The sequence below is a fragment of the Nerophis lumbriciformis genome, linkage group LG16, assembly GCF_033978685.3.
Source record: "Nerophis lumbriciformis linkage group LG16, RoL_Nlum_v2.1, whole genome shotgun sequence".
NCBI lineage: Eukaryota > Metazoa > Chordata > Actinopteri > Syngnathiformes > Syngnathidae > Nerophis > Nerophis lumbriciformis.
Genome location: NC_084563.2, coordinates 23,012,099 through 23,024,720, shown reverse-complemented (window position 1 = coordinate 23,024,720; position 12,622 = coordinate 23,012,099).

Here is a 12,622-nt window from a genome sequence, read left to right as displayed (position 1 = left end):
AGAAACTGGGAGACTAATCAAGATAGAGGGAAAGATGAATGTACAGAGACATCTTGGATGAAAATGTGCTCCAGAGCGCTCTTGAAATCAGGTTGGAGCGACGGTTCATCGTTCAGCAGGACAACGACGCTTAGCACTTTACCAAAATATCAAAAGCATGACTTCAGAACAACTCTGTAAACGTCCTTCGGCGGCCCAGCCAGAACCCAGACTTGAATCTGATTGAACATCTCTGGAGGGATCTGAAAATGGCTGCACATCATCTACCAACTAAACATTCAGTACAGACACAAACACATACTACCATTTTACCATATTTTCTGTGTTTGGTAAAAAAATAAAAGCTTAATTGGATCAATTACAGTAATACATTTCATACCATGTCTTTGCAGTGGAACTTCTGACGGCTAACAACTAAAAGATCTTACAGTTTTAATAATTTTTGGTCTGTCTTCAACTAAGGATTTTCAAAGACAAATCTGATCTGTTAGATTTTGCCCATAGTCAGTGATTAGTCGAATCTATGATATTGTGTTTTTTTAAGGGAGACATAAACAGATTGCGATTAAAGTACCGCATACTGACTGGTCACTAGGTTTCAGTAACGTTACATGAATGTAGATCTAGGTGTTAGGGTGATTCTTCCGAAGTAAATAATAAAAATATATATACTAGGAATACAGTCTTTCATTAAGCAAACAAAAGTGAGGTCTTAAAAAGGCTAAACCACTTCAAAACAACAAATCAATAAAGCAGAGATTGAACGGTGTGAATGGTGCAGCGTTTAGAAGACATCTAACTTAACTAAATGAAGGACGTATAAGTTGTGAAAGAAGTTCCTTTATACAACCCTCCGGAAGGATCTCTACCTTAGCCAGAGGAGAGTTACACCTCTGGGGGAGGAAGCACTTAAATGTCTGTTTTGTGTTAAAATGCAATAATGGTAAAATTTCTAAATACTTATTTTTTTCAGTTTAAAATGACAAATGCACATAATTCAAACATACGTATATAATTTTTTTGCAAAACCTATCCCAATGGAAGGGTCAGCCTCTAAAAAGAGTTTTGATATAAGTGAGATTTACTGGTTACCAAAAACTTTTTTGTTAATGTCAATGAAAATGAAACCAATTAACTCATATTTTAGCAAAATCCAGTACAGATGCTTCTTAATTTATTAGTTTATTGATGTGTTCAAATCTGCAAAGACAAAACAATAATTGCTTGCATAGTTATTACAAGTAAAATGGTTAATGTATTTATATAGCCTTTTACTAAATCTGGAATGACACCAAACGCGGTTTACATTATGCATTTTAAAGGGCTTTATAAATAAAGTTGGTATGGTATGGTATCACATTCACCATTCCCACCTGAGTAAACACAAATAACCACTGTGAGAAGATGAAACAAAGAGACCGGAAAGTTTGGGTGGACATATTTCCACTGAGGTAGAGGCGGCACTGATGAGCCACGGAGATAGCAGCAAAATAGTTCCCTCCCATTTGGTATGATGTGGTTCCTGTTAATAACGTTAAGATGCTGTCTAGATGGTCTGATGTTCACTTGGTCAAACGAGAGAAGAAAATGTGGATCGTGCTTCATCTGCTGCTCCTGCTCCAAAGTGGAGGCAAGTCCATGCTCAGTTCCAATGGAGACATGTTCATACTGTACATGACTCTTATTAATATGTCTTCTTTTTCTCTTTTTTCTCTTCAGCATGTACAGGTGCTTACAACTTTTCCACTCAGACTGTTGGACCTGGACAAAGTGTCTCTCTTACATGTTCTTACGAGGATACTGGATCTCTGAAGTACTTATTTTGGATCCGATTTGTTTCTGCAAACTTTCCTGAAGTTTTAGCTAAAACAACATCTTACAGTTTAGGCTCTGTTGAATATGGAACATCAAATACTGGACGTCGCATCACAGCCACAAAAGAACAAAGAACATTTGTTCTGCAAATTCGTCAAGTAGAGAAAAGTGATATGGCGATCTACTACTGTTTTTCTGTGGATTATTTGAACTTGTTTTTGAAAGGAACATTCCTTCAGGTCACAGGCAAATATGATAATAATTAGAAAACAGTTTGAATCAACAATTTTACACATTTTAATTGTTACATAACATCTGTTTATAGATAATGATGTTAACTTGACTACTCTTCCAATAATTCAAGCTTCAAATTTCCAAATGAACAAATATTTTATTGTGATGAACATGTTTTTACATGCACTACAAGAAATGTAACCTCTGCATTAACACTTTAGTATTTTTTACCTTCAAGATTTCAACCGAAGTGAATGTCGATCTGTGGAATCAAATTCACAGAGTGCTGAAAGTCTTCAATTTGTCTTTCACTCTTCCCAGAACCAGAACCCTCCGTGTCTGTTGTCTCTGAAGTCCAACCAGGACCGCCTGTGAAGTTGCAGTGTTCAGTCCTCTCCCACTCTGGGAATAAATCCTGTCAGGATGGACACAAAGTGTCCTGGTTCAGAACTGGACCAGAAAGTGTCCATCCCAGCTTTGTTTACACTCATGACGAATGCAAGAAGATCAAAGATAATTCCACACAGAAATGTGTCCACACTTTCTCAAAGAACGTCAACTCCTCTGATGCTGGAACTTACTTGTGTGCTGTGGTCACATGTGGGAGGATTTTCATGGGAAATCCAATAAAAGTCAACATTGAAGGTAAAAATTTATTCAACTGTATCGACAAATTCATCATTAGTGTTTGTTACTAAAAATATTGAATTTTTTTTAATCACAACCATTCAGATTCCAGCAGCAAGTATGTTATCTTTGTCTTGAGTGCTGCTTTGGCCTTAAGTTTCATCATGTCAGCCTTCCTCATCAACAAGATCAGGACAAAAAACAGTTTTTGCAGCAAAGGTAAGAAAAATCAATCATCATCAGGTTGTTCTTTTATGCTCTTTCTTCAATTTTTCAGCTGGTCCACAAACACTCAATGAAACGTTCAATCTCGTCCAGCAGGTAAAAGGAAGTTTGTAGAAACGTTCTGCGCATCTTTCCTTGGTTTTCAGCTTCTTCTCATGTCTCACATGACTTGTTTCCTCAGAGAGACGAGGACTCTTTGGTTTATTCCATACCGACCATTGTCTCCAGGAAAACTGGCAGAGCGAGGCAGACAAATACGAGGGCAGCAGAGGAATTCAGCACGTACGCTGACGTGCGTCTTCAAAACTAAATCCTCACGACACAAAATTAAAATGTGTTCTAATACACATTCTGTTACTTTTACACATTGTTTGTCAATCTTTTTAGAAAACTCTGGGTATGCACAGGCCGTCTTTACACTGCACACTAAATCTGATTTTTTTTTGTCCTCAAGTAACTCACATTGGATTTTAAACGCTCCAAAGTGCTTCAAATCTGATATTTTGACATCAGATTTAGGCCACATCAGTCCAAATCCCATTGGAATCTGATCTTTTCAAATGTGACTTCAGTCCAAACGGCAATGCGACCTGAATGCGACCCATATGTGACTTTTTCGAGCAGCCTGCCAACGGATTTGGATATGTCATCACAACATCCGGTTTCGGTGAGCAAAGTCTTTATTCATCCGCCAAATTTTTGATACATCACTAGTCAATAATGCGCAAATAATAGGCTATATGTAATATATGTATAAGTCAATCAATCAATCAATCAATGTATATTTATATAGCCCTAAATCACAAGTGTCTCAAAGGGCTGCACGAGCTACAACGACTCCTCGGTTCAAAGCCCACATAAGGGCAAGGAAATACTCACAACCCAGTGGGATGTCAATGTGAATGACTATGAGAAACCTTGGAGAGGACTGCATATGTGGGTAACCCCCCCCCCCTCTCTAGGGGAGACCGAATGCAATGGATGTCGAGTGGGTCTGACATAATATTGTGAAAGTCCAGTCCATAGTGGATCCAACATAACAGTGAGAGTCCAGTCCATAGTGGGGCCAGCAGGAGACCATCCCGATTGGAGACGGGTCAGCAGCGCAGAGATGTCCCCAACCGATGCACAGCCTTGCGGTCTACCCCGGGTCCCGACTCTGGACAGCCACAAGGAAGAGGGGGACAGAGGAGAAAAGAAAAGAAACGGCAGATCAACTGGTCTAAAAAGGGGCTCTATTTAAAGGCTAGAGTATACAAAGGTACAGAGGTAGCATCTCTAACTGTTACCGGGAGGGCATTCCATAGTACTGGAGCCCCAATAGAAAACGCTCTATAGGCCGCAAACATATATATTTCAACTCCAAAGAAATAGCGATTGTTAAAGGACCGGAATTGACGCTGTGGCGTATTTTTTTACACTTTACCTACATTGCGGAAGTTGTTTACATAAGTGAGTTGAAAAATAAAGCTAACGTAGATCCACGCTGATGTCCGAGTTGCTTCTACTCAACAGTCTTAAAAACATTAGATCCCTCCCAAATATATTACATAATTTATTCCTTAATCCATTATTTTACTTTCATTTATTTTTACGTTAAAAAAAACACACTCGTTTTTAAGGTGTGGTGACTTTTATTTTATTTTGTAGTAGCAGTAATAATAGTGACTTCTTCATTTATTTATGGAATCCGGCTAACTTAATTGTTTTACTTTATCGAACTGCACATGCAAGTGATGTCGAGGCCACATTGGGGCCTCTGCCTGTTTACGCTGAAGTCTAATAAAGATCACATTTGTTTTGCAGTGTAAACAGCTAGAAAAAGTCAGATTTTTAAAAAAAATCTGATTTTTAACAAATCCGATTTCAAGAAAATTTGATTTGGGCCACTTTGGCCTGCAGTGTAAACATAGTCAAAAAGTCTAAAATGCAATCATTTGAAGTTAGGGTCTTAACAGGCCTTAAATTTCATCCAAATCTTGTAAAAAAAAGTGTAAAATACGACCATGAAAGGGCTTAAAAATAAAAAACTATTAAAATACATTTTTAAAGTCTGTGGGGTGAAAATACGGAACAGCCTGAGTGATGAGCTCAAACACTGTTCAAACATTGAGCATTTTAAGAATTGTACAAATCTAATATTTTGTTTCCAAATAGTGAGGTCTCGGCTTGTTATGATTATGAGTATGAACGACTTTTATGACTTACTTATGATGATATATTGAGAATTGTAAGCACATTATTCTGAGCAAATTGAGGTTTGTGCATCCAGATGAATATGATCAAATGTGGTTCAGAGGAAACTGGATATTAGTTAAAGTAACTATGTAAAAAAGGGAGTGATTCAAAAAAGTTTATACTTCTTCCCATTACCCTTTTGAGATAGGTTCAATTTAATTTAATCACATTTTATTTTCTTAATTCAATTTTATTTTCTTTTTTTGTGAAATAATAATATTGCCATTGAGCACAAGACTGTTCACTGGAGATATGCATGTACATTATGTACTACATGTATGATGTGCAGCTGACTATGACGTACTCAATAAACAACAACAACAACATTTTTAAACAAATGCTCACATTTCAGAGTTGCTTTAAAAACCTTTTGCGGTCCAGTCAGAATTTATCGAGCACAGTGATGGAACGGTATGTTACAAAAGAGTTCAGCTCGCAGCACAGATTATCAGTGTCAAATTGGTGAGTGCAAATTCAACGATGTGTGGCGATAAAATCAAGCACTTAGGCATGGAGACTGTTCCTACAAACATTTGTGAAAGAATGGGCCGCTCTCAGTGATTTCCAGCGTGGAACTGTCATAGGATGCCCACCTGTGCAACAAATCCAGTCGTGAAATTTCCTCGCTCCTAAATATTCCAAAGTCCACTGTCGGCTTTATTATAAGAAAATGGAAGAGTTTTGAGAACAACAGCAACTCAGCCACGAAGTGGTAGGCCACGTAAACTGACAGAGCGCATAGTGCAAAGAGGTCGCCGACTTTCTGCACAGTCAGTTGCTGCAGAGCTCCAAACTTCCACATACAGTACGCAGAGAGCTTCATGGAATGGGTTTCCATAGCCGAGCAGCCTCATCTAAGCCATGCATCACCGAGTCCAATGCAAAGCGTCGGATGCAGTGGTGTAAAGCACGTCGCCACTGGACTCTAGAGCAGTGGAGAAGCTATCTCTGGAGTGATGAATCACGCTTATCCATCTGGCAATCTGATGGACGAGTCTGGGTTTGGAGGTTGCCAGGAGAATGCTACATTTCGGACTGCATGGTGCCGAGTGTGAAATTTGGTAGAGGAGGAATTATGGTGTGGGGTTGTTTTTCAAGAGTTGGGCTTGGCCCCTTAGTTCCAGTGAAAGGAACTTTGAATGCTCCAGTATAATAAAACATTTTGTGCAAATTGAGTTATGTGGATCCTGTTGAATGTGATAAAATGTGGTTCAGAGGAAACTGGATATTTGTTAAAGTAACTATGTAAAAAAGGAAGTGATTCAAAAAAAGATTATACTTCTTCCCATTACCCTTTTGAGATTATCTGTGTCAAATGGGTAAGTGGAAGTTCAACAATGTGTGGCTCCAAAACAAACACGTTAATGCATGATTAAAGCCGGTGGATTAGAAACATATAAAGTGTTTTTACATACACTACGTCACAATGTGGGTTAAAACATGGATGTGGAGCCGTCGTGGAGGGCAGCGTTTGTAAAGTGAATGGAATGATAATTTGAAAGTCAAAAATCCGAAATAAGTCCATTTCAAACGCCACAGACACCTGCAAGACTGTACAAGGATCAACTTAACGCCCCATACGGAGCAATATGTCAGCAAAGTGGTGCCAATTACCGAAGGAGATCCATATGAGATATATACTGGTGAAGTCATACTAGTGTCTGATCCATCCTTCCCCGTCAGTCTTTCATTCCTTTCTTGCAGCCTTTGATGTGGACTCGCCACAATCACTCTGTTGCATGTTTTGTAGATTCTATGTAACATGTTTATGTGTGCTTATGGCTATTGCGTTTTTTGACCTTGCCCTCAGTCTGGACCCACTCACCAGGAGCCCAGTCTGAGACCGAACCTTTTTTTTTACTCATCCCCCGCCCCCTTCTGCGTTGACCTTTTTCCCATCTTTCTAGCGGTTGGCTGACCCGTCAGCGGTCCTGTTCTGTCTCCCTGTAATGTATGTCTGCTCTTGAATGGGATTGTTCTGAAAATCTGAATTTCCCCTCTGGGATATTAAAGTATTTTTGATTCTGATACATACCATTGTCTCCAGCAGGTTAGACTACTTTATTGGCCTTCTCACTGTGCTCTCTAAACCAGCTGTAAAGCAGCTGCAGTACATCCAGAATGCTGCTGATTGATTTTAATTATGATTGTTTTTATGATTATTGTTTTTTCTGATTTTAATTTGATTATTTTTTTCTTCTTTTAATTTTCTGTAAAGCATTTTGAATTGCCTTGTGTAAGAATTGTGCTCTATAAATAAAATTGCCCTGTCTTGCCTTGTCACTGTTTTTCATTCATTTGATAACAGCTTCCTAAAGGGGAACTACACTTTCAAAAAAATGTTGCCTATCGTTCACAATCATTATGAAAGATACGAACATACATGTCTTTTGGGGAAGGGGGATTTTAGAGATGATAAAAAAATGCTTGAAAGTTGCGGCTAATACTAGTTACCGTCGTAGCCTTCAAAAACTCTAAAACAACCTCAAAACCCTCCATCAATGTTTTATATACACACTGCAAGTATATATATATTGTAGTAACAGACACCTTCATAACAATATGTAATATGTTTTATATACACACTGCAAGTATAGATAACATGTAGTAACAGACACCTTCATAAAATATTTATAACAATGAAACCTTTGAAACTTACGCCTGCATCCAAGAATGTCATTACACAATAACATTCAAAGTTTGACTTTTTTGGGCCTATTGTGTTACGGCTCAAGCACCTGCTGCCACACATTCAGCTGTGCGCTCTTCTGAGCGTGTCCTGCGTTCCAGTGCCAGAACGTAGATACTTGTGCCTGTACCTGTACACGTCTCTAGCTTTTCTCGCCTATGTGCTTCCTCGCTCTCTGTGTTTCCCCTCCTCTGTGCCCATCGTGTCTTGTCCTGTGTCGTCATCCTGCAGCTTTGCGTCATTCCCTGGTTTCGAGGTGTGTGTCTCGTCTCCCCGGATTCCCTCTGGACTTCCTACTGCCTCCCCGGATCTCGACCTCTCGCCTGCCCCCTGGACAACGACGCCTCGTTCCATCCCCTGACCACTGGCAAGGGATGGAGGCAGGCTCGGAGGTCCGGTAACACTCAACATATAATCGCTTCACATAGTCACACCACACGGATTTGGATTAATTACACACATCATTCTTTTGTATTAAGAATGATGTGTGCCGTCTCCTTCTCCACTGTACCGTTACATAATGTGTCTTTGTGAAACAAATGTTCATAAAGATGCGGCAATGTTATCTTGTCATGTCACACATCATGAGTTAGTGAACGGATTTTGCTTTTATTTTGGACCAAAACCTATTCCAAAGGGACACCCTTTTGGCTGAAATGCCTTTTGAATGATTGTTAAAATAATGGGTGGATGTTTACTGGTTTTCAAAATTAAATTATTTCATTTTGTTACCAAAGAAAATAAAATTATCTTTTTTTTTTTTTAGCAAAATCTAGCATAAATATCACGTAGATTTTTGGTTTATTGACACACAAAAATCTGCAAAGACAAATAAGGTTTTTCTTTGCCACAGAAAGACTGCATAGTTAACAAACCTGCACTACCACAAGCTAATGCCACAAAATGTTGTCTAAACGTAGTGAACCAAAAAAACACACTTTGAAAATATAGCACAAACAGACTGGAAAGTTTTGGCTGACATTCTTCCACTGAGGTAGAGACACATGACGACCAATGAGATAGCAGCAAAATAGTTCCCTTCCATTTGCTATGATGTGGTTCAAGTCAATAACGTTAAGATGCTGTCTAGATGGTCTGATGTTCACTTGGTCCAACGAGAAGAGAAAATGTGGATCGTGCTTCATCTGCTGCTCCTGCTCCAAAGTGGAGGCAAGTCCATGCTCAGTTCCAATGGAGACATGTTCATACTGTACATGACTCTTATTAATATGTCTTCTTTTTTCTCTTCTTCTCTTCAGAATGGACAGGTGCTTACTCCTTTTCCACACAGACTGTTGGACATGGACAAAATGCCTCTTTAACATGTGTCCTGGAGAAAAATTCAGAGTATGAATATTTATTTTGGCTCCGACTTGTTTCCGGAACCTTTCCTGAAGCTTTAGTCGCACTGTCATATGTAGGCTTCGGTTCTGATGAACATGGAACATTAAAGACTGGACCTCGCATCACAGCCAAAAAAGAACAAGAAACTTTTGATCTACAAATGAATCAAGTGGAGAAAAGTAATACGGCGATCTACTATTGTTTAAAAATACATTTAGGTAACTGGATGTTTTTGAATGGGATATTTCTTCAAGTTACAGGTAAATATAACAGAGACAATACAACAATTGTTCATACTTTAAGTGTTACATACCGTCTGATAACGATGGTAACTTGACTGGTCACAGAGTGCTGAACATTTTCAAATTGTCTTGCACTCTTCCCAGAACCAGAACCCTTCGTGTCTGTTGTCTCTGAAGTCCAACCTGGACCACCCGTGAAGTTCCATTGCTCAGTCCTCTCCCACTCTGGTAATGAAACCTGTCAGGATGGACACAAAGTGTCCTGGTTCAGAACTGGACCAGGCAGCGTCCATCCCAGCTTTGTTTTCACTCATGACGAATGCAAGAAGATCAAAGATAACTCCACGCAGAATTGCTTCCACACTTTCTCAAAGACCCTCAGCTCCTCTGATGCTGGAATTTACATGTGTGCTCTGGTCACATGTGGGAGGATTTTCATGGGAAATCCAGTAGAAGTCATCATTAACCCTTTGATGCATAACATATGCACACCCCTTTTAATGCACAACATGGGTCAAAAATGACCCGCATCAATTTCCCATGTTATTTCATGCTGCCTGAGTGTTTCTTTGCTGTATATTTTGAAATCAATGTATTTTATAATTTAATAATTCAAGTATTCTTTAAAAATCATTATTTATATTTTTCCTACCATACCTTATGAACAAAAGTATTTTTTGTAATACTACATCAAGTTTACACACATGGGTCAAAAATGACCCATTATCCAAGTGCGATTTAAAAATGGATGAAGGCATATTACAATAATATTTCACTTCAAATACTTATTTTAGATGTGATTCGGGCCAAACAATCATACGTTTATTATTTGAAACCTGTTTATTTGTCATTTTGGCAAACATCTGGCAGTAACAAAAATAAACTTGTGAATTAGACCAACGTAAAATAAAATTTTCAATTCAGTTCTTATGATTCTTTTATTCTTTATTAGTTAGTTATCAGATTCCTCACATGTAGCACACAATACCACTGTGCGTTTGTACTCCTTGCACACAGGCTTCTTACACTGCGAACACCAGCTGCTGACTTTTCTGTCTTTGGCAGATGGGCAGATCGCACACCTCTTCCTCTTCGCCGCGCCCTTCTGTCTTATGTCCTCTTCTGGTTGGCTTGGTGACTATGGTTTGTTTTTCTATCCCGCATCTTCCCATTGCCTCTATGATATGCTTTTGGAGTGTGGGTGTGCTCTCCATGCGGCTCTTCATATATGGCATGACCAGCTCTTTGCCTAGCTCCTTGATGAATAGTCGGCGTGCATTGGTGACACCACCCATGTAACCAGGGTGTTCTGCAGTGAAGTTAGTGTAAGCATTGAGGGTGGCAATATCCAGCATATTGTACCAGAGCACCATGGGCCACCTCCGTGTTCTCCGCTTGCATGTGTAGGTGCCAACCATCTGATCTGTTGTGTCCACTCCTCCTTTTGTTCTGTTGTAGTACAGTATCACTTCTGGTTTCTTCTTCTGACTGTCATCCACTGCTTTGTCACCTGAAAGGAGTGTCAAACCAATAAAGGCCATGAATTCCTCTTTCTTGACACTTCTCCACGTTTTCCCTTTAGCTGCGGCTGCTCTTCGTCCCTCTAAGTTGGTGCATTTTAGAACCTCCTCAATGATGTTGTCACTGATGAACATATCCCATGCATCTTTCGGTGAAACAGCTCTTGATCTGGGTGTAGGTCCTGGGCAGCTTCTGAGCCTCAGAATGTTATGGCTTCTTGTTCTGCTGGAAGTGGGGGGATTCTCATTCCAGTAAGACCCCTTTTTACTCAGTCTATTGGACTGGGTCTGTGCTTCCTCTTCTGAGGATTCATCATCAGATGAGTCACCTATGTCTATGTCTTCTTCATCTAGGAGAGCTGGATTTGAAGACACACCCACATCTTCAGCTTGATCCTGGGGCACATAGTCCGGGTCATCATCCTCAGATATTTCAGACTCCGAATCATTTCCAATCGCCTCCTCATCTGGTTCTTCATCCAGCATCCTTAGAACCATCTCAGCTGTAAATCTTTTAGCCATACTCTGGATAAAGCAAATCAAACGTACAATACTGTAAAATGCACATCAATCTAAATTTCTATCTTGAGTTTTATGTTGGTGACCCAGCTATAAGATTAGTTTAGCTAACAAGAATATGTCAACAGTTAGCTAATAGTATTGCAAATATTTCCCTTTCTGACAAGTGATGCACTAAATTATGCCAACCCTTTCACAAGGCATCAAATATTTTCTTAGGTAGAACAATTGTAAAAGAACTTACTTACTGATCAGATGTTCAAAGGTGTTGAGTAGAAAAATGTGTCAGGTGAACAGTTGTCCGTACCAAATACATTCCTAATTGCAAACATGCTCAAATTCAAAAGGTTCCTACCAAAATGTCACAGTGAATGCAGGTGGGTCATTTCTGACCCATGTGTGTGAAGTTGATGTATGAATACAAAAGCTGTGCTTGTTCATAGAGTAAGAAAGGAAACATAAAAAATTTGATTTTAGCTGAACAAAAACATGATATTTACTGAATATATGTGATAGTAAACGATAAAATACATTTATTTGAAATATATAACAAAGCAACGCTCAGGCTAACATGAAATAACATAGAAAATAGATGTGGGTCATTTTTGACCCATGTTGTGCATTGGAAGGGTAGTAATACAAAAATCATTTTTATTCAAAAATTATGAAGAGAAAGAATAAAATAACAATGTTTAATGACCAAAAACAAGTTAATTGAGGAATACCTGGAATACTGAAAGATTACATTCAATTATTGCAAAGAAACAGATAATAAAAACTTGGTTGGGTCACATTTGACCCATGTTATGCATCACAGGGTTAAAGGTAAATGGACAAATTCAAACTGTTGGATCCTATAAAAATTTACTTCGGCATTTCACAACCAGGACACCCAAGAGGTCTGTTTTGGAGTGCTTTGAGTGTTGCTTCGGCCTTAAGTTTCATCATGTCAGCCTTCCTCATCCACAAGATCAGGACAAAGAAATGTTGTTGCTGCAAAGGTAACTGAAAATGCACATTATTTGAGGGAACTATTAAGCTTTGTCTCCAATTTTCAGCTGGTCCACAAATACTCAATGAAAAGTCCAGTTGCTTCCAGCAGGTAAGAAGGAAATGTTGTGCACTTTGCTTCGTTTTTCTTTTTAATGTGTCACACATGACTTGTTTCT